Raw genomic sequence first — 19,753 nt, forward strand, 5'->3', positions numbered from 1 at the left:
ACCAAATATGTATGGTTTATTTATTTTTTTCAATAATAAATGACTTGATAAGGGAAAAAGGGGGAGATTGTGTTTTATTTTATTACTTGAAACTTTTATTGTATTTTTTACAACTTTTATTTTAACTTTTTTTTGTTACACTTTTCTTTAGTCCCACTAGGGGACTTGAAGGTCCAACTGTTTGTTTGATGTTCTAATACATTGCACTACCTATGTAGTGCAATGTATTGGAACTGTCAGTTGTTCACTGACAGCAAGCCAATCAGGCTCCGCCTCTGGGCGGGGCCTAATCAGCTTCCGTAATGGTAGACAGGAGGCCATTGTTACGGCTCCTGTTGCCATAGTAGCAGTCGCCAGCCTAGCGATCGCATGGCAAGGCTGCCGATTTGTTACAAATCCCTAGGATGCAACGATCACAATGGATTGCTGCATCGAAGGGGTTAATGCCAGGAATCGGAGCTATCTCTAAGGGTCTAAGAGTATTCAGCCTGAATATCCATTCAAGTTCCCTTTTTTTTTTAAAAAAGCCACTTTGTCACCACCTCAACCTAGGGGTGGGATGTGGTCAATTATCCTGAATTTTAACTGTTTCTCCGTATGGTTCATTTCAGCGAAGTGCTTGGAGACAGGTAAGTCTAACTGTCACGAAGGGTCTGTGAACCCACTCGGCCGTACCGCCTTGGCAGTAAGGCAGCTGGCCAACAGAGAGCAGGTGAGAGTCTATAGGTCTATAGGTACCTGTGGCAGCTCAGACAGCAGCAGGGCAGGCTTGGCTGGGACTTAGGTAGCAGGCAGACGTCAGGAAAGGTGGAGCAGGTCAGACGTGGATGTAGCGCAGCATGACTTTGGCACGGCTCGGTGCTAAACCTGGAATGTATGGATTGCTAGGTACAGGAACTGGAAACAAGTATAGATACAGGGACAGGGACTGTTTAAGAGCGGGCACGAGCATGCGCGCGCACCCTACGGGGTTCGGCAGATGTGAGTGGATGCGAGCACTGGCGTCTCCTGAGGAGGCTGGGGCCAGCACTTGCCGACTCGTGGCTGCGGCTGTCAAGGGGAGGTTGGAGCTGACAGCCCGCAGCCACGGACATAACAGTATCCCCCCTCTTATTGGGACCAGAGCGAGAGAGAAACTTCAGAAGAGTAGGGGCATTGAGGTTCTCCTCTGGCTCCCAGGACCTCTCTTCAGGACCAAACCCCCTCCAATCCACCAAATAAAAAGGGGAGTCTTGGAATAGCGGTTCAGGATCACAGGTTTCAGGAGGGAGACATGGAAGGAGTTGGGAATCCTGAGGGTAGGAGGCAGCCGGAGCTTGTAGGCGACAGGATTGATCTGTGCAGAACCTCGAATGGTCCGAGGAACCTGGGGAAAATTTACATGACGGCACCCTCAGTCGGATATTCCTGGATGACAGCCAGACCTTAGTGCCAGGAAGAAACCGAGGAGGCTCTCTTCGCCTTGTGTCAGCCTTCTGTTTCATGCGGTTCCACTGCCATTAGGATGGAGGATCGAGTCTGCTGCCAGATCTTCAAAAAGTCTCTAAACGTGGAATCAGCTGCAGGTACCTTGGAAGTATCAGGCACCGGGAGAGGAATTCGTGGGTGTTGGTCGTAGACAATGCAGAACGGTGTATTCCTAGTAGACTCGCTGGTGTGGTTATTGTAGGAGAACTCCGCCCACGGGAGCAGCTTCACCCAGTCATCATGCTACTTGGAGATGAAGTGGTGTATGTAGTTCTCCAAAATCTGGTTGATCCTCTCGACCTGACAATTAGACTGAGGATGGTAGGCAGAAGAAAAGTCCAACTTCACGCCAAGAAGTCCGCAGAGGGCTCTCCAGAACCTCGAGGTGAACTGAACCCCCCGATCAGACACAATATGCTGCGGCAAGCCGTGCAGGCGGAAGATGTGTTGGATAAATAACTTGGCCAACTGAGGAGCAGAAGGAAGACCGGTAAGAGGAACAAAGTGGGCCATCTTCGAAAATCGGTCCACCACCAGCAGAGAGAGGCAGGTCCGTGATAAAGTCCATCGCTATATGCTGCCAGGGAGCATTGGGCACAGGCAATGGCTGGAGCAGGCCAGCAGCTCTGGAGTGGGTGGCCTTGTTGGCTGCACATACAGCACAGGAAGTAACGAAGTCCACAATATCTTTGGGCAGAGTGGACCACCAGAAATGACGAGCAATCAAATCCCGGGTCTTGCGTAACCCCGCATGACCTGCCAGTCTAGAGTGACCCCAGCGGAGGATTCTTCCACGATCAGCCAGGTGCACAAAAGTCCTCCCAGGAGGAATGTCCCCAATTTGCAGGGGGTTGACCGAGACAATGCAAGATGGATCGATAATGTTCTGTGGACTCTCAATGGTGTCTTCTGTCTCGAAAGACCTGGACAAGGCATCGGCCATCACATTATTGTCGTCCGGGCGATAATGAAGCTCAAACTGGAACCTTGCAAAGAACAGTGACCACCTGGCCTGACGAGGGTTCAACCGTTGGGCCGTCTGGAGGTAGGTCAGATTCTTGTGGTCCGTAAAAATCAAGATTGGATGAGCTGTGCACTCTAGTAGATGTCTCCACTCCTCCAGGGCCAATTTGATGCGAGTAGTTGCGTTCTGCGGAAGAGAAGAGCTTGGAAAAGTAACCACATACCATTTACTTGCCCTTGGGACCTCTCTGGAACAGGAGTGCACCAGCGCCTCTGCAATATGAGCAGTGTCTGAAACCATTCCCCCTGTCTCTTTTTAATCTTTGGGATAAAAGTCTTCGCTTGTTGTTTGCGAATTAAGGCCGTCATCATTTTATTCCCCTTGTCACCATGAGCATATTGCTTATATTTTGAAATTTGGATGAGGTGGGCGGATTTAACATTAAGAATGTCTTTCACCTTATCTCTAAGACTAGTCAATTCCGCTAATGAAGAGATGGCTACTGTCTTCTTGTGTACTCCCTCCAAAAGGGCAATCTGAGAAAATAAAGAATTTAGTACAGCATTGGTCTTTTTCTTTACATGCGTTCCCAGGGAAATAAGCTCACCTCTGATCACCGATTTATGAGCCTCCCACACAATCGGATTCGAAATAGAATCTGAAACATTATGAGTGAAATATTGAGATAAATGGTTTTCAATAATCTGGGCATTAGTCTTATCCGCTATAAGAGTGTCATTAAGTCTCCAACACCAATCTCCCTTAGGAATACCTACTAAACTTATAGACACTAAAATCGGGGCATGGTCTGATAATAAAATATGGCCTATATCCGCAGAACGGACTAGTGAAGTATACTGCTGCGAAAGAAAAATATAATCTAATCTGTGATATGTATTGTGGGTGGGTGAGAAATAAGAATAATCCTTATCTAACGGATGCAGCAGTCTCCAGACATCTGTCAAGTGCAGGGAATTCAAAGCCTTGTTCAAGTGTGCTAGCGTCTTATACAAGGCATGCTGTGATCCCGTGGTGTCTAAAATCAGATTAAGGGGTAAATTCAGGTCTCCCCCACCACCAAAATCCCTTCAGAAAAATCACGTAACATGTTCAGAGTCCGAATAAGCCAACATTAGGAGAATATAGATTAGCGAAGGTATACATCACTGTATTTTAACGATATATATTGTGCTCCCACAAATATGAACATTTGAAAATTCACTGAAGTGATAAATGAGTAAAATGTATAATTGCGGACTTGGCGGATCAGATAACACAATGGCCTTCAGTCACGTTCCGTAGAGGTAAAAACATCAGGGATAGGGTGATGCAGAGTTGTTTTGATCCAATAATCCAAAAGGGTACTTGGTTAGACAGGCAGATACTGGGTACACACAGATGTGGTAGTTGTAGAGCCTGTGATTTCATTCAAAGTGGAAAAAAATTCAAAAGTGTTACCACCAAGGTTGAGTATGATATCCGAGATTTTGTGAACTGCAAAACGGCTGGAGTTGTCTATTTAATCACATGTCCGTGCCCACTGAATTACGTGGGCAAGACGATACGGCAGTTTCGGCGCCGGATTAGGGAACATGTTGGAGATGTTACAAATGAAAGAGATACTTCCATATCAAAACATGTGCATGCAAAACATCAAGGCAGGGCAGAATGTTTAAAATTTCAGGCAATTGAATTGGTACGTCCTCCCAAACGGGGAGGGGATTGGGATAACCTCATTCTGCGTAAAGAGGCCCAATGGATCTACAGACTGGCTTGCGTACATCCTGAAGGTTTAAACGAGCAAACAAATTATACCTGTTTTATTTAATACACAATCCATATCAAGTCATAGGGCTTTTTTGGTCCTCTGGGTGGGGGTATGGTAATGCATTCCTAGTCCCAGTGTAGTCACTTGAAATATATCAATCAATAAGTAGCAGGTATGGCAATTGAGTCCGGGAGTGTGTCAAATGTTTTAAGTGAGGTTTACAATTACGTCGTTCTTCTATCCATATATTATGTATTTTCAGGGTAGGTGCTCCTATCGTAGTAGTCCAATTGCGGCCCTGAGCTGATCCGCAACATATATCCAACCTTATAGTGTTATACTCCATCCTTGAATAGCATGAGGCTTTGTGTAGTAAATAGATACTTCTACAGCCTCCCATTGAGTCCGCATGCTCTGTGTTGTTTACATTGTTACTTCCGGGTATGTCAGCTGACAGCCGGGAGTCACATGGTTGAGCATCATGGATGTGCTGGGCCAGTGTGATTGGCTGTTTGATGTATGCTGCCGGAGCCAGGGGGCGGAGTATTCAGTTCATAGTGACTCAGAGTCCCAGAGTGAAGCATGCCGCTGACATCTATGCGTGCATGCTTCCGTGTTGTGCAGTAGAATATCTGCTGCTGAAGATATATCGCTGGCATCCTGGCCAGACTGACAGACCCCTGATGATAAGTATAGAAACGCGTAGGGTCGGCTGAAGTGAGGGAATTTTGCGTAGGGGGCAGTGGCATTGTTGTGCATCTGTACATTGGAAGAATCTGGTGCGGTTAACGCAGGCTCCTGTGTGAACGAGGGTCCAAACCACTGCTTTACCAATGTTATACGCTGATTCCATATTTTGATATCTCTGTTTACATACCCAGTCATTAAGGGTTCGCAAACGAACTAGGACTGGGAGTATTCTGTTTAATACGTTTTTAAATACACGGTTGGGCTTTTCACAGTGGTGATTGTACCCCTGTTTTTAGATAGCTATGAAATAAAAATTATACATTTTACTCATTTATCACTTCAGTGAATTTTCAAATGTTCATATTTGTGGGAGCACAATATATATCGTTAAAATACAGTGAATTATTACAAATTAGTACAGTTCATTATACAATTTAATATATCTGGGTATGGCAGCCTTTGCACTCTCTGACCTAAATACAGAAGGATGGATCAGTGAGGCAAAAAGCGTCTTCTCTGAGTGTGAACTGACGTATACAACGCAGGGTGTGTCCCTTAAATCCACTTTTAAAAACCTCACTAGATTACACAAGGATTATACAAGAAGTTGGTGGGAAATCCAGAGTCTAGAGAACTATCTTAAGAACAAAATAGTGCCTAGAGGCCTCAGAGTCCCTATTACCCCAGCCCCCAGATTAAAGACACCTAACATTAAAGAGAGGTGGGAGCAGGAGATTACAGGGAGTTCACTGAGATTTATGCAAATTTTGGTTGAGGAAGAGATTATTCAGTTTGATCACATCAGTGTGGAACTGAAAAAAGAGATTGAGACAGTCAAGACTCTGGTTGATACCCCAGGTTTTGATAAAAAGGATAAAACCTTGCAACAATCCTTAGAGAGGTTTACTTGTCATCTAAAAGAGCGTAAGCACTTCCAGTTCCAGAGTGATCTGCAGGAATTTAGGGAGAAAAAAGCTTATGATTTTGTTAATCAGCAACAACAACAACATCAGCAGGGAAATAGGGGTCAAAGAGAATCTGACCCCTCTACATCTGAGAGTGAAACAACAGACTCTGAAAGAGTAGGCCCATTCTCTGGGACTGGTGGTGGTAGACAAAAAGGTAGACAAAAATTTAGGGGAGGTGCCAGAGGTAGGAATAGAGGCCGAGCCAGAGCTTCTTCCAACAGTGGCAGTAATAATTTTTTATCCAACAATCCCCCCATTTCCCGCTACATGCTGAGGGGACAAAAGGATTTATAAAGGGAATAGGAACGGATAAGTTACAAATAATTAATTTATCGGAACATATTCTGAGTCCATCTGAGATCATGCTTTTAGAGAAGGGACTTTCATTTGTCCCCACAGTAAAATTTGGTTCATTTACCTGGATCAAGGATTTGAATTTGTTTGCTCGTAAATTAAAATGGATTAAGTTTTTCAAACATTACAACAGGAAAAAATGTCTGGAAATGGGTCTAGAGGAATCTGATTTAGAAGGACTAGAAGCACTGGAAGGGTTACTTGAAGAATCAAGTAGAACCCCAGGACTGGGTCCTTTTACTAATCTAAGAACTAGAAGTAGGAAGTTGCCGCCATTGGGAGATTTTACCAACGTAGATCTGTTCGTAGATTTGGTGGGTGAAGAGATCAAAGCTTTGAGTCAGGATATGAGGGGCATTGATAACAATCTGTCTTGGTCTGAACGTGTAGCTCTTACCACTTTGGAAAAAAGACGTAATATCATTCTAAAAGCATCCGATAAGGGTGGGAACATTGTGGTCATGAGTCGAGAAGACTATAAGAAAATGTGTGAGGACATTTTGCTCAATCCTGACTGTTACACCATTCTAAAAGATAACCCCACAGCAGTGTTCAAGAAGGAGCTTTTAGGTATCCTGCGGGATGCAAAGAGCAGGTCTTTGATCAGTGCTAGCGAATTCAACTTTCTATTTCCTCAATTTCCTATTATGGCATGCTTTTATAGCCTGCCAAAAATCCACAAGGGCTATCCTCCCCTACGTGGTAGACCCATTGTATCAGGTATTAATAATCTTACCCAGAATGTGAGTACATATATAGACCAGGTGCTGCGTCCGTTTGTGCTAGGTCTCACATCATATGTACGGGATACCATGGATGTTTTAAAACAAATTGAGGGTATCACTTTGGAACAAAATAAATTTCTGGCGAGTTTGGATGTGGAGGCTTTGTATTCCTCCATTCCACATAGACTTGGCTGTGAAGCAGTGGAATACTTTCTAAAATCTAGGGGCACTCAATATGTGGCTCATAACCAGCTTATTTTGCAATTATTACACTTTGTGTTAGAAAGGAATGTTTTTATCTTTGAAGACCGTATTTTTCATCAGCAACGTGGTACAGCAATGGGGAGTCCCACTGCTCCAACTTATGCAAACTTGTCTCTTGGTTGGTGGGAAGAGACAGTTGTCTTTGGGGATACATTTGTCAAATGGACTTCATCAATAGGTATCTGGATTAGATATATTGATGACGTGTTGTTGCTCTGGAATTCCACAGTGGAGGAATTCAATAATTTTGTGGCAGCCCTTAATACAAACGATCTAGGGCTCAGGTTCACATGTGAAATCAGTGATCAGGAATTATCTTTTTTAGATCTTAAGATAATTAAAACTAAGGAAGGCACAATACGTACTAAAGTACACCGAAAGGAGACCGCAACCAATAGTTTCCTACAATGGAACAGTTGTCACCCTTATCCCCTCAAACGTGGGATTCCCAGAGGCCAATTCATGAGAGTACGCCGAAATTGTAGTTCAATGGACGATTTTGAGTCACAGGCACATGACCTCACAAACAGATTGAAGGAGAGGGGATTCCCTAAGGGGGTAATTAGAAAGGCCTATGAGGGAGCGAGGGATGCAGATAGGCAGAGCCTTTTAGTCCCTAGACAACGTCAAGAGGAAAGGGTCACTAGGCTCATAGGTACTTTTGACTCCAAACAATCTGAGATCATGGAAATCCTCAAGAGGTATTGGCGTATCCTAGGAGCCGATGCGGACTTGGCGGATCAGATAACACAATGGCCTTCAGTCACGTTCCGTAGAGGTAAAAACATCAGGGATAGGGTGATGCAGAGTTGTTTTGATCCAATAATCCAAAAGGGTACTTGGTTAGACAGGCAGATACCGGGTACACACAGATGTGGTAGTTGTAGAGCCTGTGATTTCATTCAAAGTGGAAAAAAATTCAAAAGTGTTACCACCAAGGTTGAGTATGATATCCGAGATTTTGTGAACTGCAAAACGGCTGGAGTTGTCTATTTAATCACATGTCCGTGCCCACTGAATTACGTGGGCAAGACGATACGGCAGTTTCGGCGCCGGATTAGGGAACATGTTGGAGATGTTACAAATGAAAGAGATACTTCCATATCAAAACATGTGCATGCAAAACATCAAGGCAGGGAAGAATGTTTAACATTTCAGGCAATTGAATTGGTACGTCCTCTTAAACGGGGGGGGGGGGGGGGATTGGGATAACCTAATTCTGCGTAAAGAGGCCCAATGGATCTACAGACTGGCTTGCGTACATCCTGAAGGTTTAAACGAGCAAACAAATTATACCTGTTTTATTTAATACACAATCCATATCAAGTCATAGGGCTTTTTTGGTCCTCTGGGTGGGGGTATGGTAATGCATTCCTAGTCCCAGTGTAGTCACTTGAAATATATCAATCAATAAGTAGCAGGTATGGCAATTGAGTCCAGGAGTGTGTCAAATGGTTTAAGTGAGGTTTACAATTACGTCGTTCTTCTATCCATATATTATGTATTTTCAGGGTAGGTGCTCCTATCGTGGTAGTCCAATTGCGGCCCTGAGCTGATCCGCAACATATATCCAACCTTATAGTGTTATACTCCATCCTTGAATAGCATGAGGCTTTGTGTAGTAAATAGATACTTCTACAGCCTCCCATTGAGTCTGCATGCTCTGTGTTGTTTACATTGTTACTTCCGGGTATGTCAGCTGACAGCCGGGAGTCACATGGTTGAGCATCATGGATGTGCTGGGCCAGTGTGATTGGCTGTTTGATGTATGCTGCCGGAGCCAGGGGGCGGAGTATTCAGTTCATAGTAACTCAGAGTCCCAGAGTGAAGCATGCCGCTAACATCTATGCGTGCATGCTTCCGTGTTGTGCAGTAGAATATCTGCTGCTGAAGATATATCGCTGGCATCCTGGCCAGACTGACAGACCCCTGATGATAAGTATAGAAACGCGTAGGGTCGGGTGAAGTGAGGGAATTTTGCGTAGGGGGCAGTGGCATTGTTGTGCATCTGTACATTGGGAGAATCTGGTGCGGTTAACGCAGGCTCCTGTGTGAACGAGGGTCCAAACCACTGCTTTACCAATGTTATACGCTGATTCCATATTTTGATATCTCTGTTTACATACCCAGTCATTAAGGGTTCGCAAACGAACTAGGACTGGGAGTATTCTGTTTAATACGTTTTTAAATACACGGTTGGGCTTTTCACAGTGGTGATTTTACCCCTGTTTTTAGATAGCTATGAAATAAAAATTATACGAAGGTATACATCATTACATATTTTCCCTTTTATAAATAAGTATCTAACATCCGAGTCTTCCAATTGCGTTAACAACGAAAATGGAATGCATTTATGTATAGCTATGCTAACACCTCGAGCTGCAGACTGATAAGGGCAATGGAACCATAAATTAAAATCTCTGGTAGGAAGAGTAGGGAGTTTTGTACGATTGAAATGGGTTTCTTGTAAGGGGACCACGTTTGCAGTCTGCTTTTTCAACATTCTAATAACTTGACTATGCTTCTGTGTATAACGGTTCTCACCTGTTTGTTCGTGGATCCTCTGTGTCGTCTGGGAGATGGTGCTTGGAACCCAGGCAACGCTTGGCACAGCGGGTAGAGGTGGTCGGATGGATAGGCAGAAGTCAGGACAGGCAGCAGACGTCATAACGGGTATGGCAGCAATAGGTCAAGGCAGGCGTCGTAACCGGTATGGATAGCAATAGGTCAAGGCAGGCGGCAGACAAGGATGGTGAAGTTCAGGCAGAGGTCAGTAACGGGAAATCCAGACAAAAAGGCAGAAGGGACGGAAACAGGGAACCAGGGCACAGGGAAAATCATGGGGAACTTCGTTCAACAAGCATGGATTCAGGGAAGGAGGAACCTTAAATAGGAAGTCTTAGGAATTAAGGCGCGCGCTGGCCCTTTAAGACAGGACAAGTCAGCGCGCGCGCCCTCTAGTGACTGCAGCCGCTCATTGAGGATGACGGCCGCGGAGGGAGGTAAGGGCTGCACTTACCTGACGCCATCCAGAGCCAGCAGAGCGTTTGGATCGGGTAAGTGGAGCTCGGGATGAGCATGTGGTAATGGAGGACGCCGGAGCAGAGGCCGTGGGGAAGGTGGGGAACGGTGCGGCAGCCATTACAGTACCCCCCATTTACGCCCCCTCTTTTTAGGCTTGCTTGGAAACCTTCGCTCAAAGACCTTGATAAGAGCTTGGGCGTTGATATTCTCCACGGGCTCCCATGACCTCTCCTCAGGACCATAATCTTTCCAGTCCACTAGGTACCATAATCTCCCCCGTGAACTTTTGACATCCAGGATCTCTTGAATTTCAAATTTGGCATTATCCTGCCAGCGGAGGATGGACAGGAATTTTCTTTGAAAAACGGTTGAGTATAGTGGGTTTCAGCAGAGAAATATGGAAGGAATTAGAGATTTTCAGAGACTGAGGAAGGCGAAGTCTGAAAGTTACTGGATTGATTTGTTTTGTTATTTCATAGGGGCCCAGAAACCGAGGAGCTAGATTGTAACAAGGGGTCTTCAGACGTATGTACCGGGTGGACAGCCAGACTTTATCCCTAGGAAGGAGCTGCGGCGGGAAACCTGCCTCTTTTATCCGTGTCTCTCTAAAACCTGGCTACGGCTTTGTGGATGGAGTCCTTGGCCTTTTGCCATATCCATACAAAGTCGCGGTGGACCGTGTTAGCAGCTGGAACCTCAGAAGGTGCAGAGACTGGTAGGGGAATTCCTGGATGCTGGCCAAACACCAAGAAGAAGGGAGAAGAGCGGATAGATTCCCCCGTATGGTTGTTGTAGGCAAATTCGGCCCATGGAAGCAGACTTGCCCAGTCGTCTTGTTGCGGAAACACGAAATTCCTGAGGAAACGTTCAAGTATTTGGTTTATCCGCTCTACTTGACCATTGGATTGAGGATGGTACGCGGAAGAGAAGTCTAGTTTGACCTCCAGCAGTTTTCACAAGGCTATCCAGAACTTTGATGTGAACTGAACTCCTCTGGCAGAAACAATATGCTTAGGAAGACCATGCAGGCGAAAGATGTGCTTGATAAACAGCGTTGCCAGTCGGGAAGATGACGGAAGGCCTGAGAGAGGTACGAAGTGCGCCATCTTAGAAAAGCGATCCACTACAAACCAGATCACTGTACACCCAGCAGAACTAGGCAGATCAGTGATGAAGTCCATGGCAATGTGCGACCAGGGAGAGTCAGGCACGGGCAGAGGGTGCAAAAGGCCAGCAGGTCTTGAATGGGAGACTTTATTTTGAGAGCAGGTGGAGCAGGCTGAAACAAAGTCTTTAGTGTCTTGGGACATGGAAGGCCACCAGTACTGACGGCCAATCAAATTGAGGCATGACCCCAATGAAGAACACAATCCCTTTGTTTAGGGGGTACGTAGGTCTTTAATCGAGGAATGTGTACCACTTCAGCTGGAGCAGCATTCACAATACGTTTAGGATCTATAATAAACTGTGGGCTGGGCTATTGGTCTGTGGGGTCAAAACATCGAGATAAAGCGTCAGCCTTGGTATTCTTTCCAGCGGGTCTGTAGTGAAGCTGAAAATCGAATCTGGAGAAGAATAATGCCAACCGAGCTTGACGAGAGTTTAGGCGTTGAGCAGTCTGTAAGTATAGGAGGTTCTTATGATCTGTGTAAATGATGATGGGATGCCGTGCACCCTCAAGCAAATGTCTCCATTCCTCCAGGGCCAATTTAATAGCTAAAAGTTCTTTATCTCCAATTCCATAATTTTTTTCAGCGGATGTGAACGATTTGGAGAAAAACGCAGGCCACCAGTCTCCCTCCACAAGTCTTTTGTGAAAGGATAGCTCCGACTCCCACAGATGAAGCATCGACCTTTAGAACAAAGGGTTTGGTGGAATCCGGTCTATGTAGGACTGAAGCAGAAGAGAAGGCAACTTTAAGAGCTTGGAATGCAGTTTCAGCCTCCGTGGTCCAGTCTTTAGCATTAACCCCTTTTTTGGTCAGAGCAGAAATAGGAGCTATCATAGAGGAGAAATGAGGAATAATCTGGTGGGGTAATAATTTGCAAATCCCAGCAGGCGTTGGACAGCTTTGAGTCCTTGTGGACGAGGCCAGTTGAGAATAGAAGATAGCTTGGCTGGATCCATTTGAAGTCCCTGGTCGGAAATGACATACCCCAAGAAAGGCAGGCTGGTTCTCTCGAAGAGGCATTTCTCTAGCTTGGCAAACAGAGTGTTCTCACGCAGCCGCTGTAACACTTGGCGCACATGCACACGATAAGTTTGAATATTGGGAGAAAAGATTAAAATGTCATCTAGGTATACCACCACACAGCTGTACAACAGATCTCGAAATATGTCATTAACAAAAGCCTGGAAAACTACAGGAGCATTACAAAGTCCAAAGGGCATGACAAGGTATTCAAAATGCCCATCACAAGTGTTGAAGGCGGTTTTCCATTCGTCACCCTCGCGGATGCGGATGAGGTTATAAGCTCCACAAAGGTCTAGTTTGGTGAAGATTTTTGCCCTCTGTAGGCGGTCAAAGAGTGCCGAGATCAATGGTAACGGGTACTTGTTCTTCAACGTGATATTATTCAATCCTCGGTAATCAATACAAGGACGCAAGGAGCCGTCTTTTTTTCCCTCAAAGAAAAACCCTGCGCCAGCAGGAGAGGAGGACTTACGGATGAATCCTCTCTCCAGATTTTCTTGGATATACAGAGACATGGTCTCCGTCTCGGGCAAAGACAGAGGGTAGACTCTGCCTCTGGGAGGCGTCGAGTTGGGGACCAGGTATATGGCCTGTGAGGAGGCAGCGATTTAGCTTGTTGTTTACAGAAAACATCCGAGAAGCTTTTGTATGGAGTAGGAAGTCCTGCTGAGTTAGGTTCTGTAGACTGAGGCATGGGTGGGCGAATAGATTGTAGACAATGTTGGTGATAGAAGTCACTCCAGCTGGTAATTTGACCTCCAGTCCAGTCAATAACAGGAGAGTGCTTCTGCAACCACGGTAGACCTAGTAGCAAAGAGTTTAGAGTTCTTTAAAACATAGAAGGAGATACGTTCCTGGTGCAGTGCCCCAGTTAACAGGAGAATGGGTTCGGTGACGAGATAGTTTCCTGTAGAAGCCTCCCATCTACAGAAGCAATGGACAACGGTTTTGTTAGTTTTTGCACTGGGATTTGGTAGCGATTTACCAAGGACTGGCACAGAAAATTCCCAGCGGATCCGGAATCTAGGAAGGCTTGAATGCAGAAAGTGGTTTCTGCAAAGGACCGCTTCGCTGGTATGGTCATCTTCTGAGAGGAAGGTTTTCCACCTAGTGTAGCCTCTCCTACTTGCCCTAGGCATTGGAGTTTTCCGGCCTCACTGGACAGTCTCTAAGGAAGTGCGTTTTACCACCACAATACAAACATAAATTCAACTTGCGTCTTTTCTGACGCTCCTCATGCTTGAGTCTTGTTCTCTCCACCTGCATGGGTTTGTCCGACCGATATGAAGATGAGGCCAGAAAAGGTCTTTGGAAGGTTGGTGCCAACCGTGATGTCCGATTGCTTCGAGCAGATTCTTGTTGTCTCTCACGGAAACGTATATCTATACGATTGGCAAGAGTAATCAAGTCATCCAAGGACAGTGGAAGGTCTCGGCCAGCAAGTTCATCCTCGATTCGGCCCGCCAGACCCTCCCAGAAGGTAGATACCAAAGCCTCATTATTCCACTGGAGTTCAGTAGCCAGGGTGCGAAACTGAATGGTGTATTGGTCTACAGTGGAGGTTCCTTGCCGGAGCTTGAGTAGAGAGGAAGCTGCAGAAGAGGCTCGACCTGGTTCTTCAAACACCCTTTTAAACGTGGAGAGAAAGTTCTGAATGTTGTACATGATGGGGTCGTTTCTCTCCCACAAGGGAAATGCCCAAGCCAGCGCTTCACCAGACAGCAGGGACAGGATGTAGGCCACCTTAGCCTGGTCTGAGGAAAAATGATGCGCCATGACTTCAAAGTGGATGGTGCACTGGTTAAAAAATCCCCTGCAGGTCTTGGGGTCTCCCTCATAGTGGGCAGGCGTAGGTAAATGTAGTCCCGGACTGTAGACAGTAGCTTGCGGTGGTGGTATCGGAGGCGCTAGTTCGTTCAAACGAGTGGACACATTCTGCAGTAGCTGAAACAGCTGATCTTGGCGGACTCGTTGTCTGGAAAGCTCCTGAGCCATATCAGCCGTGTCAATCAGGGCTGTGTCAAGGGGATCCATGGCTTGTTCAACCAATAGCGGTTCTCACCGGGTTGTTCGTGGCTCCTCGGTGTCGCCTGGGAGATGGTGTTTGGAACCCAGGCAACACTTGACACAGTGGGTAGAGGCGGTCGGATGGATAGGCAGAAGTTAGGACAGGCAGCAGACGTCGTAACGGGTATGGCAGCAATAGGTCAAGGCAGGCAGCAGACGTCGTAACGGGTATGGAAGCAATAGGTCAAGGCAGGCGGCAGACAAGGATGGTCAAGTTCAGGCAGAGGTCAGTAACGGGAAATCCAGACAAAAGGCAGAAGGGACGGAAACAGGGAACCAGGGCACAGGGAAACTCACGGGGAACTTGGTTGAACAAGCATGGATGCAGGGAAGGAGGAACCTTAAATAGGAAGTCTTATTAAGGCGCGCGCTGACCCTTTATGACAGGACGAGTCAGCGCGCGCGCCCTCTAGTGACTGCAGCCGCACATCGAGGATGACGGCCGCGGAGGGAGGTAAGGGATGCACTTACCTGACGCTGTCCAGAGCCAGCAGAGCGTCCGGATCGGGTAAGTGGAGCTCGGGATGAGCATGTGGTAATCGAGGACGCCGGAACCGGAGCAGAGGCCGTGGGGAAGGCGGGGAACGTTACAATGTGGCACATTCAGACCCCTCACATTATGCGATACAATCTTAAGTTCCGCCATAGCCCCCAAAAATCCACCTCAATATCTTTTCAGACCACATGACATTACAAAAATAACAAAAAAGTAATAGAATAGTAAATAACCGTATTCCATAAAGGAATAAAACAAAAGCTATGGAAAAGGGTGTAATTCCAGCATCTAGAGGAACAAGCAGCATCACCCTAAAGAAAGGAGAAATACACATACAAGTTGGGGGGTCACTATAGAATACATGAGATTAACCTCAAGGCATAACAACCCAAACCCCACCCAAGCAGCTTTTTATATTTCAAGTGTAATACCAATAAGACACTTCAAGTACACTTATAATACATTATACAATCAAATGTGAGGACCATAAAACAATCAGTAGTCAACTTATAACAATGCAGTTATGACTATAAATCTCCCCAAAGCCCATACAGGAGTAAGGAAACTGAACGGGAAGTCATCAATTAGTGCAAGGAGTTATGTAGATATATATTTACTACGGAGCGACCAAGAGTCCTCAGGTCGAATCCACTCTTTGGGTCATGGGAGTGCTTTTCTTTCCTCACGGCGAGCGATGTCCAGACACCCTTGTCCAGGGATCAGTCTCACGTAGAGCAGGTATCCTCAGAGGTTGAGCTAAAGGAAGCCATGATGGAATGTCTATAGGTTGTAATCCAAGTAAATGCCAAGCAGCACGAAGATCCTCTGGTTTCCTAATCACAATTTGCTTACCCTGCTTAATGTTTGCCACTCCAAAAGAATACAGCCAATGAAACGGGATGTTGTTAGCCCGCAACATATCTAACAGCGGCTTCAATATGCTACGTTTGGCAAGAGTTGAGGACAGCAAATCTTGGAAAAGAAGAATAGGGGTTCCCTCATAACAAACTCCTTCTGAAGCCCTTGCTTGCTTCAGAAGTGCAGCTGTATCCACATAGCTAAGTAGACCACAGATTACATCTCGAGGTGGATCTTGCAAACGTGGTTTAGCTCTCAAGGCCCGATGTATATGTTCAATGTGAATTGATGCAGCTCTATCCTCTCCCAATATAGAAACAAAAATCTCCCGAGCAACTTTAGGCAAAACCTCATGTGAAATGGATTCCGGAAGGCCGCGAATCCTAATATTCTTGCGGCAACTTGTTTTCCCGATCTTCAGCTTGCAATAAAGCAATAAAGCCATGTTAATGTGGTCATGTTGTATATGTATAAGTCTTTTGTACAGCCTCTCCAAATTTGACCTCCTCCGTATGTGTGGACTCAAGCATGTGCACCCTGTCCCCTATATGTCGCAAGACTGCTTTTATATCTGCCAAATCTAAGGCTAAGGGGCCCAGGGCTTTAAAAATAACTCTTTTAATGAATCCTCTTGACACAGGGACATAAGTAGACTCACCCCCAGCCTCCGATTGATCTCCTGTGCTTCCGGCGCCATCTTGGATGTACGCGTCGGAGAGCGCTCTAGAGTTTTCTTCAAAAACTTGTCCAAATTGGCTTGGTTTTTCCCCGGTTTGGGGGTGATTGAGGGGTCTTTGCCCTTATCTTTGATGGTCCTCACCATACTGCCGTGTCCTATCTCGCTATGAGTTCGGGTAAGTCGGGTTGCAGCAGTAGCTCCGGATCAAGCCACCTTCTCTGCTCGCTGTCAAGCTCTGCCCCCTTCTCTTTAAATAAGTGTAACCACCCTACCATCAGCACGTTTTTTAACCCTACAATTGTTTTTGTGTCTTGTACTAAACAATATTTTTTTATTAGGTATCTGATGTACCATCTCTCTTCAGTCTGAGTGCCTGTATATAGGAAATATGAGCTTTGGACCCAGATGACCCCCTATAATACGGACTGAGAAAATGCCAATAAATTTCGTGTACAGTGACGTAGCTCAATATTGATACCCTGCTATGTCTTCCTCTTTTTTTTAGTTTCCTTTTGAGAAGTGTTTTATGTCACATGTTGTTGTTTTTTATGAAATGACCCTAACTGTGGTCTCTTTTGCATATTTCTTTGCCGTGGGATATATGTGTGATGTGTAATCACATCCACATCTATATTCCTCTAAATTTTACACAGTGACCTCACTAATTAGTGTAACCAAACTTGTCTCACGAGGTCTAATATAATTAATGTTGTATTATGTTCACTATATTTTCCCACTAGTCATCGAGTTGTATATAAGCATTCTCTGGGAGATTATTTCTCTCCCCCTCTTCTGAATGTCAACATTCACGCATCTATCACAATCCTTGGCAATACACGCAATACTCATTGGCTATCATTTGGTCCTTGGGGATATATTGAATGGGTGGGGTTTGCTACGTCATTAGTTTAGCAACATGTTACTTGCGATTCTCCTTGTCCCAGTTGTCCTATGAGGTGCGCACTCCAAGTGCACGTGACCGGGTGTGTTGCTTGCTCCGTTTCCACCTCCCATAGCGCAATGTGCATGTCTGGTATTCCTGGTACACGTCAGGAACCCGGATGTGCGCTACGGAGCTGGAGGCCGGAAGTGGGGCATGCCTCACTTCCGGTTGCGTCGGTGGACATGCGCCGCTATTCTATGGACGCTGAATAAACAGAAAACACCTGGGCATTGCACTATTTAAAACCAAGACTGCAACAAGACACTATACATCCCCTGAGGAAGCAGACATCGCGAAACGCGTGTTGGGTTTAATACTTGCTATCCAGCCTTCCAGGAATACTGACATGGGTAAGGTTCTCCATACCTATTTATGATATTCAAGCTCTCCCTTCTGAAAAACTGCCCCTAGGACTATTATGTATATTACTTTATGGGTGTTCACATGAGGGATTAGCTGTTTATAGGACAACACACCTCCCATCTCATATCTCCTCAGTGTAAGGAATACAGTGCAATATTTATTGCTATATACACGTGGATAGCCTGTTTACTTGTATTATACAATATTATAGAGTCTCTCCATTTCATTATGTACCTTTTTAAATGTTTGTTTTATATGTGTAAATAATACAATTTGTTATATTTTATATATACCTGGCTTCGTACTCTGATTTTTCTATATATAAATATCTATTATGGAGTTGCCTTTGCATTAAATGTGGGAGGGTGTCCGATAGTGACATTACCTAGCCCATTGCTATCATGCATTAGGAGTTTATAGAATTACAATCTTATAACGCGCTTGAAATTTTGAGAAACTATTGGGGCATCCTCGGCTTAGACCCAGATGTCAGTGAAAAAGTTATGAAATATCCTTCTGTCACATATCGTCGGGGGATGGATTTTAAGGGACAGGCTAGTTAAAAGTCATCTTTCAACACCTGCCGCATCAAACACATGGCTGGGTAAAACTAACATTCTTTTAAATGTGGAGGATGTAAAGCCTGCGAGTATCTCCACCCTAGCAAAAACTTCAATGGTGCAACCACAGTAACCTCATATGCGAATAGACTTTATTAATTGTATTGTATTAATATGGTAGTCTCTGAGACACATACTATATACACACAGAGACACACATTGTATATACACACATAGATACTCACCATCTCTCCTTGCTGACAGGATCACAGGCTTCGGACAGGATCACAGGCTTCGGACAGGATGGGCTCTGGGCGGAGCTTCCTCTGCTTCTTGGCTCTTATTTACGTGTATGTAACTAAGAGCAGAGCACAGAGTAGAGGCAGAGCCCAGTGGCACCCCCTACATGCTGGGAGGGTGCAGCGCCCTGTGCGCTCGCACATCCCTAAGGCCGGCCCTGCCTGCTGCCTATAGTATACATTTGTATGTGCGTCCTGAGGACGCACATACAAGTGAATGTGTCTGTCACTAGCACCGGTGCCCCCTCCAGTGCTCGCAATGTCACTGCATCAGCCCACCACCCGTGAGGCGGGCTTTAAAGTTTAGTGAGCGTGCAGATCGTGGAATGTGGGCAGCCGCGCACCTTATAGGGAACACTGGACCTGAGTCATCTGACCTCGTGTCACTGTGAGGTCAGGTGACTGGAGCGGTCCACTCCCGGGCCATCACAGACCACAGAACGGTGCCGCAGGAACTCCTGGCTCTTCCTAATGCTGATCGCTGCTGCAGGTGTGAGACATACAGGGCACATATCAAAGCAATTTCTCCAGAGTACGGAAATACCCCATATGTGGTCATAAACTGCTGTTTGGACACAGGGCGGGGCTCAGAAAGGCAGGAGCGCTATTTGGCATGCAGATTTTTGCTGGATTGGTTTTTGGGTGCCATGCTGCATTTGCAAAACCCTAAGGTACCAGAGTACAGTGGAAGCCCCCAAGAAGTTACCCCATTTTGGAAACTACACCCCTCAAGGCATTAAACATTTGCCTGGACATATGACAGAGCTCAGAAGTGAAGAGCAACATGCGCATTTGAGGTCCATTGTGGTGATTTTCACAGCATTGGCCCACAATTGCAGGGCTCTGAGGTCAAATAGTAAAACAAACGCCCAAGTAGTGACCCATATTTTGGAAACTGCACCCTTTAAGGCATTTTAAGGGGTGTAGTGAGCATTTTGCCCCCACAGGTGTTTTTCCATTAGTAATTAATGCGCAGCGGATGGTGAAAAGTGAAAATTGCAATTTTCCGCTGATATGCCATTTTAGTGAACAATATGTTGTGCCCAGTTTGTGCCACAGAAGACACACA

The 19,753-nt window shown here is 45.7% G+C and overlaps 1 long non-coding RNA gene across 2 annotated transcripts in view; it reads left to right on the forward strand.

Annotated features, from left to right (window-relative positions):
* Positions 1-19,753, forward strand: part of LOC142717121 (uncharacterized) — a 109,274-nt gene that overhangs the window by 43,821 nt on the left and 45,700 nt on the right. Inside the window, exon 4 of one of the 2 annotated variants that reach the window (XR_012871790.1) lies at positions 16,858-18,115. The exons of the other annotated variant lie outside the window; for it this stretch is intronic. This is a non-coding gene — a long non-coding RNA (uncharacterized LOC142717121). Of the gene's footprint in view, positions 1-16,857; positions 18,116-19,753 lie in introns of those variants that run through there. 2 annotated transcript variants of the gene reach the window in all.

Source organism: Rhinoderma darwinii, unplaced genomic scaffold (genome assembly GCF_050947455.1).
Source record: "Rhinoderma darwinii isolate aRhiDar2 unplaced genomic scaffold, aRhiDar2.hap1 Scaffold_454, whole genome shotgun sequence".
NCBI lineage: Eukaryota > Metazoa > Chordata > Amphibia > Anura > Rhinodermatidae > Rhinoderma > Rhinoderma darwinii.